General features: G+C 37.6%; 1 long non-coding RNA gene and 1 pseudogene across 4 annotated transcripts in view; one reads left to right on the top strand and one right to left on the bottom strand.

The window, feature by feature from the left end:
• Positions 1-17,386, bottom strand: part of LOC108288679 — a 275,217-nt gene that overhangs the window by 91,481 nt on the left and 166,350 nt on the right. For all 3 annotated transcript variants that reach the window (XR_005196733.1, XR_005196735.1, XR_005196734.1), the window contains exon 4: positions 4,472-4,601. This is a non-coding gene — a long non-coding RNA (uncharacterized LOC108288679). The remainder of the gene's footprint in view (positions 1-4,471; positions 4,602-17,386) is intronic.
• LOC108288680 lies at positions 15,555-17,293 on the top strand (annotated as a pseudogene). Its single transcript, XR_001818795.2, has one exon. The product of XR_001818795.2 is annotated as an uncharacterized protein C8orf58-like (transcript).

Here is a 17,386-nt window from a genome sequence, read left to right as displayed (position 1 = left end):
AATTTTTGTTTGATCTTAAGGAAAGTAACATTTTAAGGAGCCTCCCAAGTATTATAATACTTTTTTATAGGTTTGCAGTTAGCATAAGGACTATAATGTCTTGTTGCCCCACTTTAGGGATGTTTACAATAACTATTGGGTTCAGATGATATCTACATTTTATATCTAGTATGAAGTTGTCTATGAACTGTTCACCTAACACTGTTATCAGCCATTGATGATAGTTGTTTAGATCCATTATTTATGAGTGGTGAAATCCAGAATAAAGGAAATACTATAAAGGAAATTACCTGGTTGCTTTAAAAACTAAATAGCATGAAAAGGAAGGAGGGGTAATTTTTATACTTTAAATGAAACTATGAAACACATCAACCAAATCTAGTGGGTAGAACTTATATAAATCCTAATTCAAATAATCAAACTTCAAAAACACGTTTGTGAAACAAGTGAGAAAAAATGAAGATGAAATGAGTATTACATAGTATTTTTAAATTACTATTAATAATTTGCATTAATTTTGTTTTAAGTAATTACTAACAAATAGAGATAAAAAGAATTTTTAACAAGTAGAGCAAGATATGAAAGTGTCTGCAAGTGAAATAATATAAGGTCTTATATTTGCTTTAAATTATGCTAAGAAAAAAAAGTGGGGTGGTCATAGATGAAACAAAAAGCTTGAAAGTTAATGGTTGTTGAAGTTGGGTGATGAGCAACCAGGGTTCCTTCGCTTGTATCATTAGCTTTGCATATGCTTTCATTTTTTTAAATAAAGTTATTTTAAAAATTTAACAGATTGCAAATGAATGATTTCCAGGTACAACCATGAAAATAATAATAATTACCATTTTATATCACTATTTAACTACAAAGTACTCCTACAACTATTACTTCATTTGCTTTTCATAGTATTTTCTCAGCCCAATAAAATTGTGACCTCTACGGTAGGTCACAGAGACTACAAAATTCACCTGAGACAACCTAGGATTAAGAAGTGGAGCTGAGGTCATATATTACCCTTTCTCCTCCAAATTCTATAATTATTCTTCATATGGGCATCCCTAGGATTATACAAAGGATTTAGAGGTCAATTTTAGATCCTGGGATGGATATTATGATCATGTTAGTATCTTTATTTTTTTTTTACTGTATACCAAATTAATTATATTTTAAAGAAATACTGTTTGATCTTTGAACATTAATCTCCTTCGAAGATAAGAATTAGTGCGTTTTTCCATACTGTTTTTGACCACCTTATACATTCATTTACTAAATAAAATCTTAAAATATTATTGTCTGAAAGGAATTACTGACTTTACAAAATCAGCCCCCCAATTTAGCAGTGCTTCTTAAACTTTAGAGTTTATAAGATTCACCTCAAGAAATTGTGGAGTAACTTGGTTGGATTGGCCCTCTAACAAATAACAATTATAAACTTCTGCCTTTTAAATTTAAAATAACTATTTGAATCCACTAGAGCAGGGCCTAAAGCAGGCAGACACTTGAAGGGAGTCACCCTTGAAAGAGGAAAATTGCCCTGGCTGATACACATTTATTAGCTTTTCACTTGAGTGAGGGCTTTCCTCAGTCTGTGCAACTAAAAAGCTGAAAGTCAAATAGAAAACTGCAGTGTTACGTGTTTGGCAAATACAGTCTTCCAGCCTGTGGCCTGCCTATGCTTTTTATAATGCTGCCTTTTTTAATGAACAAAAGTTTTGGGTTGTTGAATTTATAGTAGTTTTTCCTTTATGCTGATTGCTTAGATAAAACATAACACATCTCCAGTATGTATGCTGAGTGTCAAAAGAAAAAACAAGAGCATAAAAAGCTAGGTCTATCCCTAGGCTGTGAATATATTTTAATGTATTTCTGGTAGAAACATTATTGTTATAGCTTTTATGTTTAAGTCTATGACCCATCACAAATTAATTTATGTATATGATGTGAGATAGTGGTTGAGGTTCATTTTTCCCCATGAGTATCTGGCAGTTGAAATAGTTTTCATTCCACAATAATATTTTTATTAAAAATCGATTGACTATGTAAGTATAGAACTAGTTTTTGATTCTAAATATTATTAATCAATTGTCTAGTTATGGAATGCTATACTAAATACTGAAAATTATTGATCTACAGACTAAAATTATTATTGCATCAATCCAAATATTGAAAACTGTGTATGGGGACAAGTTTTCTTCAGTCTCTCATGGAATCTCCTCAACTGAACTATACTCTGACCTCATGACATTGGCCTTCATGAAGGGGCAGTTATTTGAAACTTACTCATATTTACTTTGTAAATACTAAGTGCATTATACTATCTCTCCTTTATAAGCAGTCACAGAAGAAATGTCTTACAAATTTCAATGCCAGAAGACTAATATGTCTCCTCGGTAATCTATTACATTCATCTCATGGAGTCTTGACCGCTAGGAAGATGAGAGATAATGACGGTGAATTTTATGCATCCACTTGACTAGATCATGGGATGTCCATGTATCTGATTAAACATTCTTTCTGGGTATGTCTATGAGGGTTTTGCCAGAAGAAATGAACATTTGCATTGGTAGACAGGGTAAGTGGATTGCCTTTCCCAAAGTAAGCAAGTATTTTTCAGTCTATCAAAGGTCTGAAAAAGGTGGAGAAAAGGAGGATTCGATGACTCTGACTGACTGACTGAGCTGGGACGTCAACCTTCTCTTGTTTTTGGTCCTCCAGGTTCTTGGGCCTCCAAATTTGGACTGAAATTCTATACCATTGGCTCACTGGCTCTCAAGTCTTTAAATAACACCATCAGGTTTCCTGGGCCTCCATCTTGCAGACTACCAATTATGGAATTTCTAGCCTTCATAATCACATGAGTCCATGAACTTCTTCATATATCTATAATTGGTTCTGTTTCTCTGGGCAACCCTGACTATTTTGTTAATCAACTTTAGCAATTCCATAGAAAACCTTATTGTATGGTCCTATTCTTTACATGGGGACTGTCCTTACTCTAGATTACACCTTACTTTTCAAACTTCACTGTCAATTTTCTTTTTGTTTATGACTCATGATACATTTATATTGTTGTATTATATATACATAGGCACTCCAAATTCAACTCCTTTTTGGAATGATTTAGAATTTAAACAAAACATTACATTCAATGTGTCTTTGGAAATAACTTTTACTATTGAGAACAACAGCACTTGCATTTTGTTTAAATTTATCAAATATCTAATTGGTAGTACCTGCCTTTTCTCCTGCTTTCTCATAAATTGATTAAGAGATAGAGCAAGGGCTTAATAGGTTCATGGGTGGATTCATGTCCAATTCTCCCATTTCTCCTTGTCTCCACCAATTAGCTAGGGTCCCTTCTTGCCTCCAGTGTACAGATGAGCAGCATTTAAAGAAAAAAAAAAAAGATATGTGGCCCTTATCTTATACCATTAATTCTGAGAAGAATCACCAAAGCTAAAAGATGCTTAATGAGACCTTGAGAAAATTTACATTATGCTTTTTGTAAGAGGAGTAAGAAAAAGCAAGATGAGCTATATAGCACCATTTAGACACACCAGGAAGTACCAGGGAGCTCATAGTGTCCCTGCTGTTTCCAACTTTGCCTGGCAGGAAGGGTGACACTGAGTGTAGTAAACATCATCTGTCACCTGTCTCCCAGCTCATATAGGGTACTGACATTCAGAAACAAGACATTTGACTCATATTCCCAGAAATATCAGCTGCAGGGTTATTTCTAATTTAATGCCTATTTCTATTTCAGGCACTACTGCTCTTTCTTTCATTTGAAAAGTTATTGATTATCTTCTATGTTCTCGGCATTGCCTGTGTGTTGGAGGTAAAAAAATAAATAAGATATGGATCCAGAGATGAAAGTGCCTGACTCTGAATAGCAACAACCATCAGCCATCATAATCTGTTCCTCCCTACTCTTTACTCATTGCAAATCAGTCATTTTGCTTTTGTTAAATATCACTTATCTCAGGTACCAGACAGACAAAGTGATCCATACGGTGAAATGAAATGAATCTAACAGGTAAGCTTCCCCTAACTCTATAAAGAAAGAAATGCAAAACCATGCAAGAAGAAAAAAATTAGTCCATTGAATCATAATGTTTCTTAAACCAATGGAAACAAATTAAAGAAATAAATTTAATCACAGATGCATCAAAGAAACACCAAGGGGACACAGGAAAGGTTTTGAAACTCTGAAATCCAAGAAGTAATATTCTTTAATATTACTTTTCTCTTAATTCCAGTCAGCAGAATAGTACAGTATGAATGAATACTATTAGAAATTTCCATGTACTATTCAATAATTGAGTAAGCTGGGTTGTTTAGTCAAGGTTAATAGTCTAGGCATTCACTGCAAATTGTTTCTTAAATGACAAAAATTCAAAGTTGGAGAAAGAAAGTGCTACAATCCTATAGATACCTTCAGCTGCAACCAATACTTTCTGCTGTGTCTTACCTCATCATCACTGGCATATAGCGATTTCTTGGCTGCCATCTCAAGGTAGCTGGTTTGACTGAGATAAGTTATGTTGGAGTCTAACTGTCAGAGATAGAGAACACAGTGCATCTCAATGGCAGGAACAAATCTAAAAGAAGAAAACACATCGAATTATAGCAATTTATCTCAAAACTTTACAGACCACCAAATCTAATATTATCCAAAGACAAAGTAAAGTAATTAATCTATCTTTTACTAGCTAGACTATTGAAAATGCTTTTGTTTGTAACTGATACATCAAAATTTCTTCAGTGGTATTTTAGTTTTCTACTTTGTTTTGAAAGATTCAGTTCTGATTGTTTGCGAATGAAAGAGAACCTAAAACTAAAGCCCAATGATCTCACTTTTTGCTTTTTATTTTAAATGACAAATCAAACCAGATTATCTCACTTTTAAAAAAGATGACTTCACCAGGACCAAACGTATCATCACATAAAAGAAACTAGGAATAGAACTAATATTTGGGATAATGAAAATAATTAGTTATTGGTAACAAAAAAGGTATAAAAATATATGTGAAATCTATTGAATATTTAACTATTTTAGAACTTACTGGTTTTGGTGAAAAATGAAACTAATAATATATAGAAAGAAGCTATCATCAGAAAGCAATTCAATACATATAACCATATAACAAATTTTGGAAAACAGCCTGCTATCTTCCCATCACTACCAACCCACTCATATACCTAGGGATTCAACAATTCATATGTGCAGAATAGCACAATAATGAATATTTTAAATATAAATAATACTATAAAAATAAGTAGTAGAAACATAAAGTGAAATAATCAGACAAGATCAAATTTTCCTCTGTCTATTCTTTATTCATACGTTCCGTTTTCTCCTTTAGGTTGAAGCTATTTTTTGTAAAAGCATTTTGAGTAATGGATGAATCAGGAACAATGTCATGAATATCAATGTTAATATTTTTATATTACTATTTGCCAAAAAATAGCAATAAATTATCTAAAGTCATCTGGAGTCTTAGCAGAAGCATAGTATATAACAATTGCTTGTTAATTTTAATAGTCAATCCCAAACAGAAAATTTCAAAACACTGTTATGTCATGATGAAATGTCTTTGATTTCAGAGGATATTAACCCATCATGCAATGCTAGTGGGAAACATTTTAAGTAATTTTCATGTACTGGTACTGAAAAATTACCCTATGAGTCCATGGGAAAGCAATTTTCATTCCATTTTTCTAAGAAAAATTCAGGTAACTAAAATCAGAGCATATTTTTCAAGTAGAGAAAGTAACAAAAAGGAAAATAGTGTACCTTCTTGGTTGACTAATGGTATAATTTCATTAATTCATAAAACATTAATTGCCAAACTACTATGTGCCAAGAACATTCCTAAGAACTTCAGATTTAACAAAAAGTAAGATACATTGCCATCAAGTGCTTTAGAGTGTAGTAAAAGGCACAGACAGGTACTTAGGAAACTATACTGAAAATTATGGATGCTGTATACAGAATGCTTTGGGAACACTATGGAGAATCACAAACCAACTCTACAGAATCAGGAGAGATATCTCCTCAACCTTCACACTTAAGCTGAAACCTAAAGAAAAGTAGAGTTAAGTAGGTTAAAAAGCAGGAGAATCAGTCAACAAATGCCAAGAACCACGATCCTCAGAGACAATGTGCAAAATAATAGAGCACATATAAATACTATTAGACATCTCAGTGTTTCCATATATTTAATAATTGAGTACAGTGATGCTGGGTATAGTATGTGCTCTTCGTGAAATAGTTCATGAGCCTTAAAATAAAGGTAATCATTGTGAATTATGTCCACTTAGGCAAGATTTGTATTTCCCAGAATTACCAACCCTGCACAGTTTTAAGTTAGAGTGCCAGAAAAAGACACTTTACATGAGATTGAGATTTGAAAGGTAAAGTGAAGTCATAGCAGGCATATTCTTTCAAGAGGAAGGACAGAGCAGAGTACTGCATCTGTTCCAGCTCCTGCTCCTCTTCCTTGGTCTGCTGGTTTCCTGTACTGGCCTGGATCAGCAGCCAAGCCATAGCTCCTATAGTGCCTGGTAGTTCCCTTTCATCAGCTTCTTCACCTCCTGGGCCGGGTAGGTGTTTTGCTGGAGGTGGATGTCAACTTCTCTTTCCTGGTCATCTGTATTATCTAAGTTGAAGGCTTGGAGGCCATGAGAAACCAGTGTGTTCTAGGCCTGCTTCATAAGTCCCAACTCATCTTTTAAGATTCGATTCCAGATTACCCTTATCCCATCTGTAATTTACTACTATCGCTCTTTCTCAACTATTTGCCCAGCTGACTTCACCTTCTTGCATCAGACACTGAGCAGTAGCTTCATATAGACTGTTTATCCTGCTTTCTCAATTGCATAAGGTCACATCCTTGTAACTGGCTTCTCAATATATAAGATACATATAATATGGTTGAACTATAGTATATATGGTTTATATATAATTAGTATATGATACAATATATAAATATATGATATATAAATATATATCATATAAAGAACCAGATATATGTGTGTGCATATGTGTATATATATGATTCTTCTTCTCTGATTCAGGCCTGAATGCTACAGTGATGTTTATACATCCTGTATAATAATATTGAAAAAGGATTATGGCATAATATTAAATTTTAAAAGACTGTATGCAAAATTGATGCAAATTTTAATTTTAATAATTTAAACATGAATGTATTTAATATTCACCAAAATATTAATTGTGATTTTGATTGGATTAGTGGGACTATGTGTGAATTTTTGTCTTCTTTATATCCTTCGTGTTTCCAACTTAAAAAAATTAGCATGCATTAATTTTATCATTTAGATCAGCAATAAAATATAAACTTGCTTTTGTGACAATAAATCTTTAGAAAAAAAAAAGAAAGTCACCTAACTGTGTGATTGTAGGTCCTCTTAATGCAGATAAATGCATCCTTGGGGGCTTTCTAAATGCTGATATTAAAAAGCATAGGAGTAAAAAAAAAAAGAAAAACAAAACAAAAAAAAAAACATAGGAGTAGAAAAGATTGTAAACAATTAGAGCTACATTTTCAATATGTTCTGCTAAGACTTAGCCACCAAACTTCATGAATGCTAATTTGAAAAACTGGGTCATATTCCTTCACATAACTTTATATCTTTTTCTGTGAAGAAAGTACAGATTTAAGAGATTTTAGGCAAATTTGTTAAAACTGTATATTAAAAACTATACAATAAAGCTCCTTGTAAATACATACACATCTATCTTATGTCATATACCTGAAAGCCCACACACATTCAAAGAAATTTCTACTTCCATACTTAATACTAAATTTTGAATTCATGTAATAACCACTTATACATGGTTCACTTAAAAAGCATACATATGCTTTTTAAAGTTCACTTAAAAAACACTTTTTGATCTTTAAAATTGGTATATTTTTATTGTGAAGCTAAATTGGATCCACTAGGCTTCCAATTTCTTCCAGATATTTGGAAATCTTTCTTTTCTACAGGCTAGAAGTAATGTGATATCCCTTCCTACTCCAGCTTGTGACCCAAGTAAGATTGAGAAGGTGACACATTCTGAAGGCCCCTATGTAGAGCATGCCAAAGAAAAAGAAATAGAAAGAAATGAAATTCAATGATAAGAAAATTGCCTCTTTTGTAAGGTGCTGAGTGGACTGAACACAACTATGAGACCTTGGAACTGTGGTCATGACAACGAGTAATGTCAATCTCAGTCAATCATATCAGTTTGAAACTGTATCACTACTTAGCTGAAATAAAATACTACACTTGATGAGTTCCTTTGTTCCATATATCAACAGTTATTTATTCATAATTCACTGCTATAGCTACTGTGTTATATGGTTCCTCCCACATCACTACTTCACAGAACGTTCCAAACCAAACTATTACAAGTCGGTCAAAATCTTACCTAAGTACCTGGATTTTATTAAAAATGATTTTGCAATGAGTACCCACAATTTTTAACCCTTATTAGAACCAAGAAGATTTAAGCAAAGATGTAAGAAAACGGACATTTTGAGTCCTTAGTTTCTTTGTCAGTCTAAAGTTCATTAATAATAAGCGACTGCAATTGTGCTTGTACTAATACTTTTATTTCCAATTTAAAGATTTGTTTATATTTTTATGAGACAGAGTCTTGCTTTTTTGCCCAGGCTAGAGTGCAGTGGTGTGATCATAGCTCACTGCAGCCTCAAACTCCTGCCTCAGCCTCCTGAGTAGTAATAGGCACACCCCACCATTCCTGGTAATTTTTAAAATTTTTGAAGAGAGGGTCTTGTGTTGTCCAGGATGGTCTCAAACTCCTGGCCTTAAGCAATCTTCCCACTTCAGCCTCCCAAAATGCTGGGACTACAGGCATGAGCCACTGCACTCAGCCTCGTTTATTTTTTAAATGATGATAAATGCATTTATGGATGATTGCCAACTCATCACAATATGCTTTCTAGGTACAGCATGGTGATAAATTATGATTTACTTTTTAATATTTTGCTAATAATAGGCAGATGGTTTTAAGTGGTTTTTAAATGGTTAAAGATCACAATAGGTACTAAGACCTACAGCTAATATTTTTGCAAGCTTACTATTTACTATATACTGTTAAGTATTTAATTTTCATTATCTTATTTATAACTTAGCCTTACGATCTAGATGCCATTATTATTCCCATTTCACATATGAGAAAACAGAGCCTCACAGAAGCTAGTTCAGTTTAATATTCTAATGTATAGTAGAGGAAAAGCAATTAATAGATACTAGAGTCAAGAATGAAATCTGTGCTTGCTTGACCACCAAAATTTCATTTATCTATCATTAGGCCATCCTGCTTCCCATGCATGGAGAAAAACAAGCTAGAAAAAATTACTCACATAGATTTATTTTACTATTTTTCTGTATATTAATAAATATCACCAATAGTTACAAGTCTGGCAAGGTGAGATGTTTGTGTGAAAAGAACAGGGGCTTTGGAATGAGGCTCACCTGGTTTTGATCCCATAATCCTCCATTTACTCATATGAGGTAAATCCTCATAATTTACCATATGCTATAAATTATGATACTTGCCCTCTGTAATGCCCACTTACTCATCCATAAAATAGAGGTGATGGTAACTACCTTGAGGGTTTTGTGTAAAATAAAATGATGTATGTACAGTAGCTAGCAAAAATAGGCACAAAGTAACTATTTTTCTTTCATTTTTTATATTTTCCACTGTGCATAACTTTCTGTGGAAAGGCTGAACGCATGTCTCAGTCATCCTTAAATCCCTAAATATAAACAAGTCATATCCAACATTAAATTTTGGCACAGTTTTTTGATACTTAGCACATGTTCATTAAACACCATAGTAAAATTAAGGTTGCAATAAAAAAAAAAATCACAGGAAAGGCATTGACCTGAAAATACTTTCAAGTGGAAAAGTACAGCCCAACTCATCTTGGTGTTTATTACAATCAGTAACAATTTCAGCAAAGGGAATCTTGAGGGAAAGAAACAGTGTAAGGACCTAAGGGCAAACTGATGTGCCAGATACAAAGGGGAGTGGAAGGTAGGAAAAGTCAATGCAATCCTCAAAGAACTGCTCAGAATCAGCCCGGGGAAGAACATAAACTTCTCCCATGCATTTCTGATGTTGAAGCATCTCCTTATCCTGTATTTATGTATTACTTTCCTGGATCTTGGAGCAGGGAGAATATCCTGGCAACTTTGAATACCTTGTGGGTGTCTACACTCAAAACGAAAAACAAAATTCGAAATATTTCACATCAAGTTTATAATGGTAGTCAACTGTTTCACTGTCAAATGTAGTATTAGATCTGGGCAATATTAAGGTTTACAAGATAGCAAACAAATAGCAGTGCTGGAATTGATTGATTTTTAAATAATTATTTGAAGTACTAAAAAAAGTGACTGTGTAGGTGTAATGCTAATGTGAAAAAGGTAGATTTCAACATTAATTGTATTTTGAAAGATTTAAAATTAATCAGACCATTCTGGCTAATGTTGACAATGTTCAGATACCGGCCTTTGCAACATCATATATTCCAAGAAAAGTAAATAATTTGATTATTAACATTTTTCATGGTGAAAGAAACTTAAATATTTTAAGAAATAAAGTCAGTATTACTTACAAAAATGGTTAGATTTCCTGAAATCTCCTTAGTTTTGTATTAGAAATCCTTAGCATTTTGGGAGGCTGAGGTGGGCAAATCACAAGGTCAGGAGTTCAAAACCAGCCTGGCCAACATGGTAAAACCCTGTTTCTACAAAAAATACCAAAAAAAAATTAGCTGGGCATGGTGTCAGGCATCTGTAATCTCAGCTACTTGGGAGGTTGAGTCAGGAGAATTGCTTGAACTGAGCCTGGGAGGCAGAAGTTACAGTGAGCTGGGATTGTGGCACTGTACTCCAGCCTGGGACACAGTGCAAGACTCTGTNAAAAGAAAAGAAAAGAAAAGAAAAGAAAGAAAAAAGAAAAAAAGAGAAATCCTTAATTTTATATTAAAAGTTTTTTATCGAAGAAGGAATTTAAAATAAGTATTTATGATTTGTTGGCTTTTTTTATTATAATTTCTTAAAAGAAAGAAAGGAAGAAGGGTCAGGGTCAAGAAAGCTGATTAGAAGCAGCTACCTTGTGTGACATTCATGAAGAGGAATAAAAAGGGCAGGTAAATACAGTACATTGAACTGAAATATCCAGGTACGAACACTGGAACTGATTAGAGAAAAAAACTGGATCCATGTAGAACAGAGAAAAGCAAAGTAGGGCGCCCATCCACCCAGGAGTGACACTGAAACAAGGGAACCTCCACCTCTAACCAAGGGAAACTGTGGGCAGAAACCCTATAAGTCAGAAGACATTGGAGGCCAAAATTCAACATTCTTTAAAAAAAAATTCCAGCTCAGAGTTTCATATCCAGACAAACTAAGCTTCATAAGCAAAGGAGAAATACAATCTTCAAGAAAATGCTGAGGAAATTTGTTACCACTAGCCCTGCCTTACAAGAGTTCCTGAAGGAAGCACTAAATACAGAAAGGAAAAACTATTAACAGCAACTGCAAAAACACACTGAGGAGCACAGACCAGTGATACCATGAGGCATCCCATAAACAAGTCTGCTAAATAACCAACTAGCATTATAATGATGGAATCAAATCCACACATAGAAATACGAACATTAAATGTGACTGGGCTAAATGCCCCAATTAAAAGATATAGAGTGGCATGTTGGATAAAGAACCATGATCCATTGGTATACTGTCTTTAAGAGATGCAGCTCATATTGTAAAGACACACATAGGCTCAAAATAAAGGGATGGAGGAAAATTTACCAGTCAAATGAAAAACAGAAAAAAGCAAAGTTTGCAATCCCAGTTTCTGGCAAAACAGACTTTAACAAAGATCAAAGGACAAAGGGGACACTACATAATGGTAAAGGATTCAATTCAAAAAGAAAATCTAACTACTCTAAATATATATATGCACCCAATATGGGAACACCCAGATTTATCAAGCGAGTTCTTAGAGACCTTCAGAGACTTAGACTTCCACATAATAATAGTGAGAGACTGTATTAGCTGGTTTTCACACTGCTATAAAGATACTACCTGAAACTGAGTAATTTATAAAGAAAGGAGGTTTAATTGACTCACAGTTTCACTTGACTGGGGAGGCCTCAAGAAACTTACAATCATGGAAGAAGGCAAAGGGAAAGCAAGGCACATTTTACACAGTGACAGGAGAGAACAGAGAGGGCAGGGGAAATGCCAGACATTTATTGAACAACCAGATCTTGTGAGAACACCCTCAGCATCATGAGAACATCATGAGGAAACCTGCCCCCATCACCCAATCCAGGTCCCTCTCTCAACATGTGGTGATTACAATTTGAGATGATATTTGGGTGGGGACACAGAGCCAAACTATATCATTCTGCCCCTGCCTCCTCCTAAATCTCATGTCCTTTTCATATTTCAAAATCAATAATGCTTTCTCAACATTTCCCCAAAGTCTTAACTCATTCCATCATTAACTCAAAAGTCCAATTCCAAAGTCTCATCTGAGACAAGTCCCTTCTGCCTATGAGCCTATAAAATCAAAAGCAAGTTAGTTTCTTCCAAGATACAATGGGGGTACAGGCATTGGGTAAACATTTCCATTCCAAATGGGAGAAATTGGCCAAAACAAAGGGCCACAGGCCCCACGCAAGTCTGAAATCCTTCAGGACAGTCATTAAATCTTAAAGCTTCAAAATCTCCTTTGACTCCATGTCTCACATCCAGGGAACACTGATGCAAGTGAATAGGCTTTCCACAGCCTTGGGAAGCTCTGTCCCTGTGGCTTTGTGGAGCACAGATTCTGCATCTGCTTTGATGTGCTGAAGTTGAGTGCCTGTGGCTTTTCCAGGTGCACAGTGAAAGCTGCTAGTGGGCCTATCACTCTGGTGTCTGGAGGATAGTGGCCCTCTTCTCACAGCTCCACTAGTCAGTGACCCTGTGGGGACACTGTGTGGGGATTCCAATACCACATTTCTCTTTCACACTGTCCTAGCAGAGGTTTTTCAAGAAGGCTCTGCCCATGAAGCAGACTTCTGCCTGGACACCCAGGCATTTCCATACATTCTCTGAAATCTAGGCAGAGGGTTCCCAAAACTCAATTATCGTCTTCTGCACAACTGCAGATCCAACACCATGTGGAAGCCACCAAGGCTTGGGGCCTACACTGTCTGAAGCAATGGCCCAAGCTGTTAACATTTGGCTCCCGATTGCTTGTGCAAATTTCTGCAACCAGCTTGAATTTTTCCCTAGAAAATGGGTTTTTCTTTTTGGTCACATAGTCAAGCTGCAAATTTTCCAAACTTTTATGATATATTTGCTTTTAAACATAAGTTCCAATTTTTAAACCATCTCTCTTAAGTTGAAAATTCAACAGATCTCTAGGAAAGGGGCAAAATGCCACCAGTTTCTTTGCTAAAGCATAGCAACAGTGACCTTTGTTCCTGTTACCAGTGAGTCCCTCATTTCCATCTGAGACCACCTCAGCCTGGACTTCATTGTCCATATCACTACCAGCATTTTGGTCAAAACCATTCAACAAGGCTCTGGGAAGTTCCAAACTTTCCTTCATCTTCCTGTCCTCTTCTGAGCTCTCCAAACTGTTACAACCACGGACTGTTACCCAGTTCCAAAGTTGCTTCCACATTTTCAGGTTATCATTATAGTAGTGCTCAACTATATTGGTACAAATTGCCTGTATAAGTTCATTATTACACTGCTATAAAGATACTACATGAGACTGAGTAATTTATAAAGAAAGGAGGTTTAATTGACTCACAGTTTCACAAGGCTGGGGAGGCCTCAGGGAAATGACAATCATGTCAGAAGGTGAATGGTAAGCAAGGCACGTTTCATGTTTTATACGATGGCAGGAGAGAGTGCAACAGGGAAACTGCCACTTTTAAAACCATCAGATCTCATGAGAAATCCCACACTACCATGAGAAAGCATGGGGGAAACTGCTTTCACGATCAAGTTACCTCTCACCAAGTCCCTCCCTTAACATGTGGAGATTACAATTCAAGATGAGATTTAGATGGGGAAACAGTCAAACCATATCAGAGACTTTAAAATCCCACTGACAATATTAGACAGATCATCAAGACAGAAAATTAACAAATACATTCAGGACCTGAACTTGGCTCTAGATCAAGTGTACCTGATAGCTATCTACAGAAATCTCCACGTTAAAACAACAAAATATACATTCTTCTCATTGCCACATGGCATTTACTCTAAATTTGATCACAGAATTGGAAGTAAAACATTCCTCAGCAAATGCAAAAGAGCTGAAATAAAAACAAACAGCCTCTTGAACCACAGCACAATCAAATTAGAACTCAAGATTAAGAAATTCATTCAAAATGTCGGAACTACATGGAAATTAAACAACCTGTTCCTGAATGACTTTTGGGCAAATAATGAAATTAATGCAGAATCAAGAAGTTCTTTGAATCCCCTCCCACAAGGTGGGAACTCCCTCCAGGATTTCCCCTCTAGAATCCCCTTCCACACTCTTCGTGGAAGCCTTTCTCCTCTTCTCCTTTCCTTCTCTTTTCTCTACCTAAATGAAATCACCTTTCTGAAAAAAAAAGAGAAGTTCTTTGAAACTAATGCAAACAAAAAGGTAATGTACCAGAATCTCTGGAACACAGCTAACACAGTGTTAAGAGGGAATTTATTGCACTAAATGACCATATCGAAAAGCTAGAAAGATCTCAAGTTGACAACCTAACATTACAACTAAAAGGTCTAGAGAACAAAGAGCAAGAAAACCCCAAAGTTAGCAGAATACAAGGAATAACCAAAATCAGAACTGAACTGAAGGAAGACAGATACACAAACAGCCCTTCAAAAGATTAATGAATCCAGGAGCTGGTTTTTTTTAAAAAATTAATAAAATAGACCGCTGACTAGACTAATAAAAGAAGAAAAGAGAGAAGCTTCAAATAAACACAATCAGAAATAATAAGGGGATATTACCATTGACCCCACGGAAATACAAACAACCATCAGAGAATATTATAAACACTTCTATGCACATAAACTAGAAAATCTAGAAGAAGTGGCTAAATTTCTGGACACATACAGCCTCCCAAGACTGAACGGGAAGAAATTGAATGCCTGAATAGACCAATGATGAGTTTCGAAATTGAGGCAGTAAAATAGTCTACCAACCAAAAAGAAGCCTAGGCTCAGAAAAATTCACAGCTGAATTCCACCAGAGGTACAAAGAAGAGCTGATATCATTCCTAGTGAAACTATTCCAAAATATTGAGTAGGAGGGACTCCTCCCTAACTCATTCTATGAGGCCTGCATCATCCTGATAGTAAAACTTGGCAGAGATACAACAAAAAAAGAAAACCTCAGGTTAATATCCTTGATGAGCCGCGCCCAGCTGGGTCTGGACGGGCGGGCGCTGAGCTTCCTCAGCACGGCGGGGCCTCACGCCGGGATCATGGGGCGGCTGCAGCGGCCGGGGCCGGGGTCGGAGCAGGCCATGGCCGGAGCAGGCCATGCTGGGCCGGCGGCACGCCTTCGCCGTGGACGGCCGGGATGGGGCTGGCGAGGGCCTGGCACGGGGCTGCATAGTGCCTGGAGTCACCAGCACCTACAGACGGATCCCAGACACTGCCCACGGGTGCTCATCCTGGGAGAGAGGTGACAAGCTCAGTTTCTCAAACGGGCTTCCCGGGACTCAGGAGTGGAGACGGCAGTTGGGGACAGGCCCCTGGCCGCCTTACCGGGCCTTTCTCAGGACTCCCTGGACTTTGAACCCTCAGGGAGTCCTGAGCCCCTGGCCCAGGTAGGCGGGCTCCTGGCCAGCCAGAAGCTAGAGCAGGTGCTGGAGCGGTCCCACCGGCTCCCAGCAGCTCCCGCCGGCTCATCAGGACACCGCCCTCTGCAGCCGCCAAGCAAGCCAGAGCGTGAAGTGCCCCTTTTTGGAGCAGGAGAACAGGAGTCCACGGAGGCAGACACGGACCTAGAGTCAGGCCTGGAAGAAGAGGTGGTGGGGGGCCTGGGGCCTGGAGCCTGGGCCTGCCTCCCCGGGCAGGGTCTTCGATATCTCGAACACCTGTGTCTGGTGCTGGAGCAGATGACGAGGCTCCAGCAGCTCTATCTGCAGCTTCGGATCCAGAGGCCCCCAGGGGGGCAAAGGCTGCTTCACTCCCAAAGGTGGAGGTGGCCAGTACCAACCCTTCCAGGCTGCCAGAAGCCCCAGTGGAGCCAATGTACCACTTGCCATCTTCCCAGGGATACAAGGATCGAGTCCAGGGATCTCCCTGAAACGCCTCAGTCCCACCCCCACCAGAAGGCCTTTATGCCGTCATTAGTGGTTAAGAAGCAACGAGCAAAAAACCTGACTCTATGCTGAGACCTCCCCGTGCACCTGGTGACCCTGGGTGGAGGGGACTTGATGCGAAGTCTTCCTCGCCCTTTGCCCTGTTGCTGCTTCTCTGCACTGCCAGGAAAAGCTGCTGATGGCTGCCCTCCTCTTTGAGTCGAGGGCTGAATCTTTGTCCTCTAAGCAGTCTGGTCAGGAGCCCTGGTTTCTTGTGAGGCTTCCAAGATGCAGCAGCTGCAGGGCTCCTCCTCCTCACCAGAAATCTCTGGGTTTCCACAATGCGAACTCACTCATGATCAGGTGTCTGTGGAGTGTTTTTGGCACAGTGACCTGTCTGGGCTCAGCATGTTGCAGATGTGTATTTATGCACAATGATATGCATATCTCTGTGTGACTGTCAGTATTATAAGCTGGTTGGATCCTACCATCTCTTCTGATACAATACATCCAAAGGGTTGATAATATGGGCAAGGTCACTGCAGAAGGATGGAACTGACCTTTATTCCCCAGTGGGCAGTTACTGAGCTTTCCTCCTCAGAGCCAGGCATCCCTGGGACAGAGAACAGTGTGGCCTTGGCTGCCTCTGCATGGAGTCACCCAGGACCCCTGAAGACTGCACCAGGAATGAGGAAGATCAGGAACAACATGGGAACAGAAGAGTAACTTGCAAAACCAGTGCTCAGCTTTTCTGCTCCGTACTAGCGTTTACTGGTCCTAACTCAAACCAGGTGACTGTACTAGTTCTTAGACCCTAAGTTAACCTTTCTGAGCCATAGCTTCCAGCTGGGAATAATGATGCCTGCCCTACCTACCTCACAGACTTGTTATGAGGATAAAGTGAGATTAAACTGCCTCAAAGTAAAAAAAAAACCTCACAGACTTGTTATGAGGATAAAGTGAGATTAAACTGCCTCAAAGTACTTTGTGAACCTTAAGTGAATAGGAAAAGGCTG

The sequence above is a fragment of the Cebus imitator genome, unplaced genomic scaffold (assembly GCF_001604975.1).
Source record: "Cebus imitator isolate Cc_AM_T3 unplaced genomic scaffold, Cebus_imitator-1.0 Scaffold381, whole genome shotgun sequence".
Taxonomy (NCBI): domain Eukaryota; kingdom Metazoa; phylum Chordata; class Mammalia; order Primates; family Cebidae; genus Cebus; species Cebus imitator.
The sequence above is the reverse complement of the archived record's forward strand: the minus strand, read 5'-3'. Positions and strand labels throughout refer to the sequence as shown.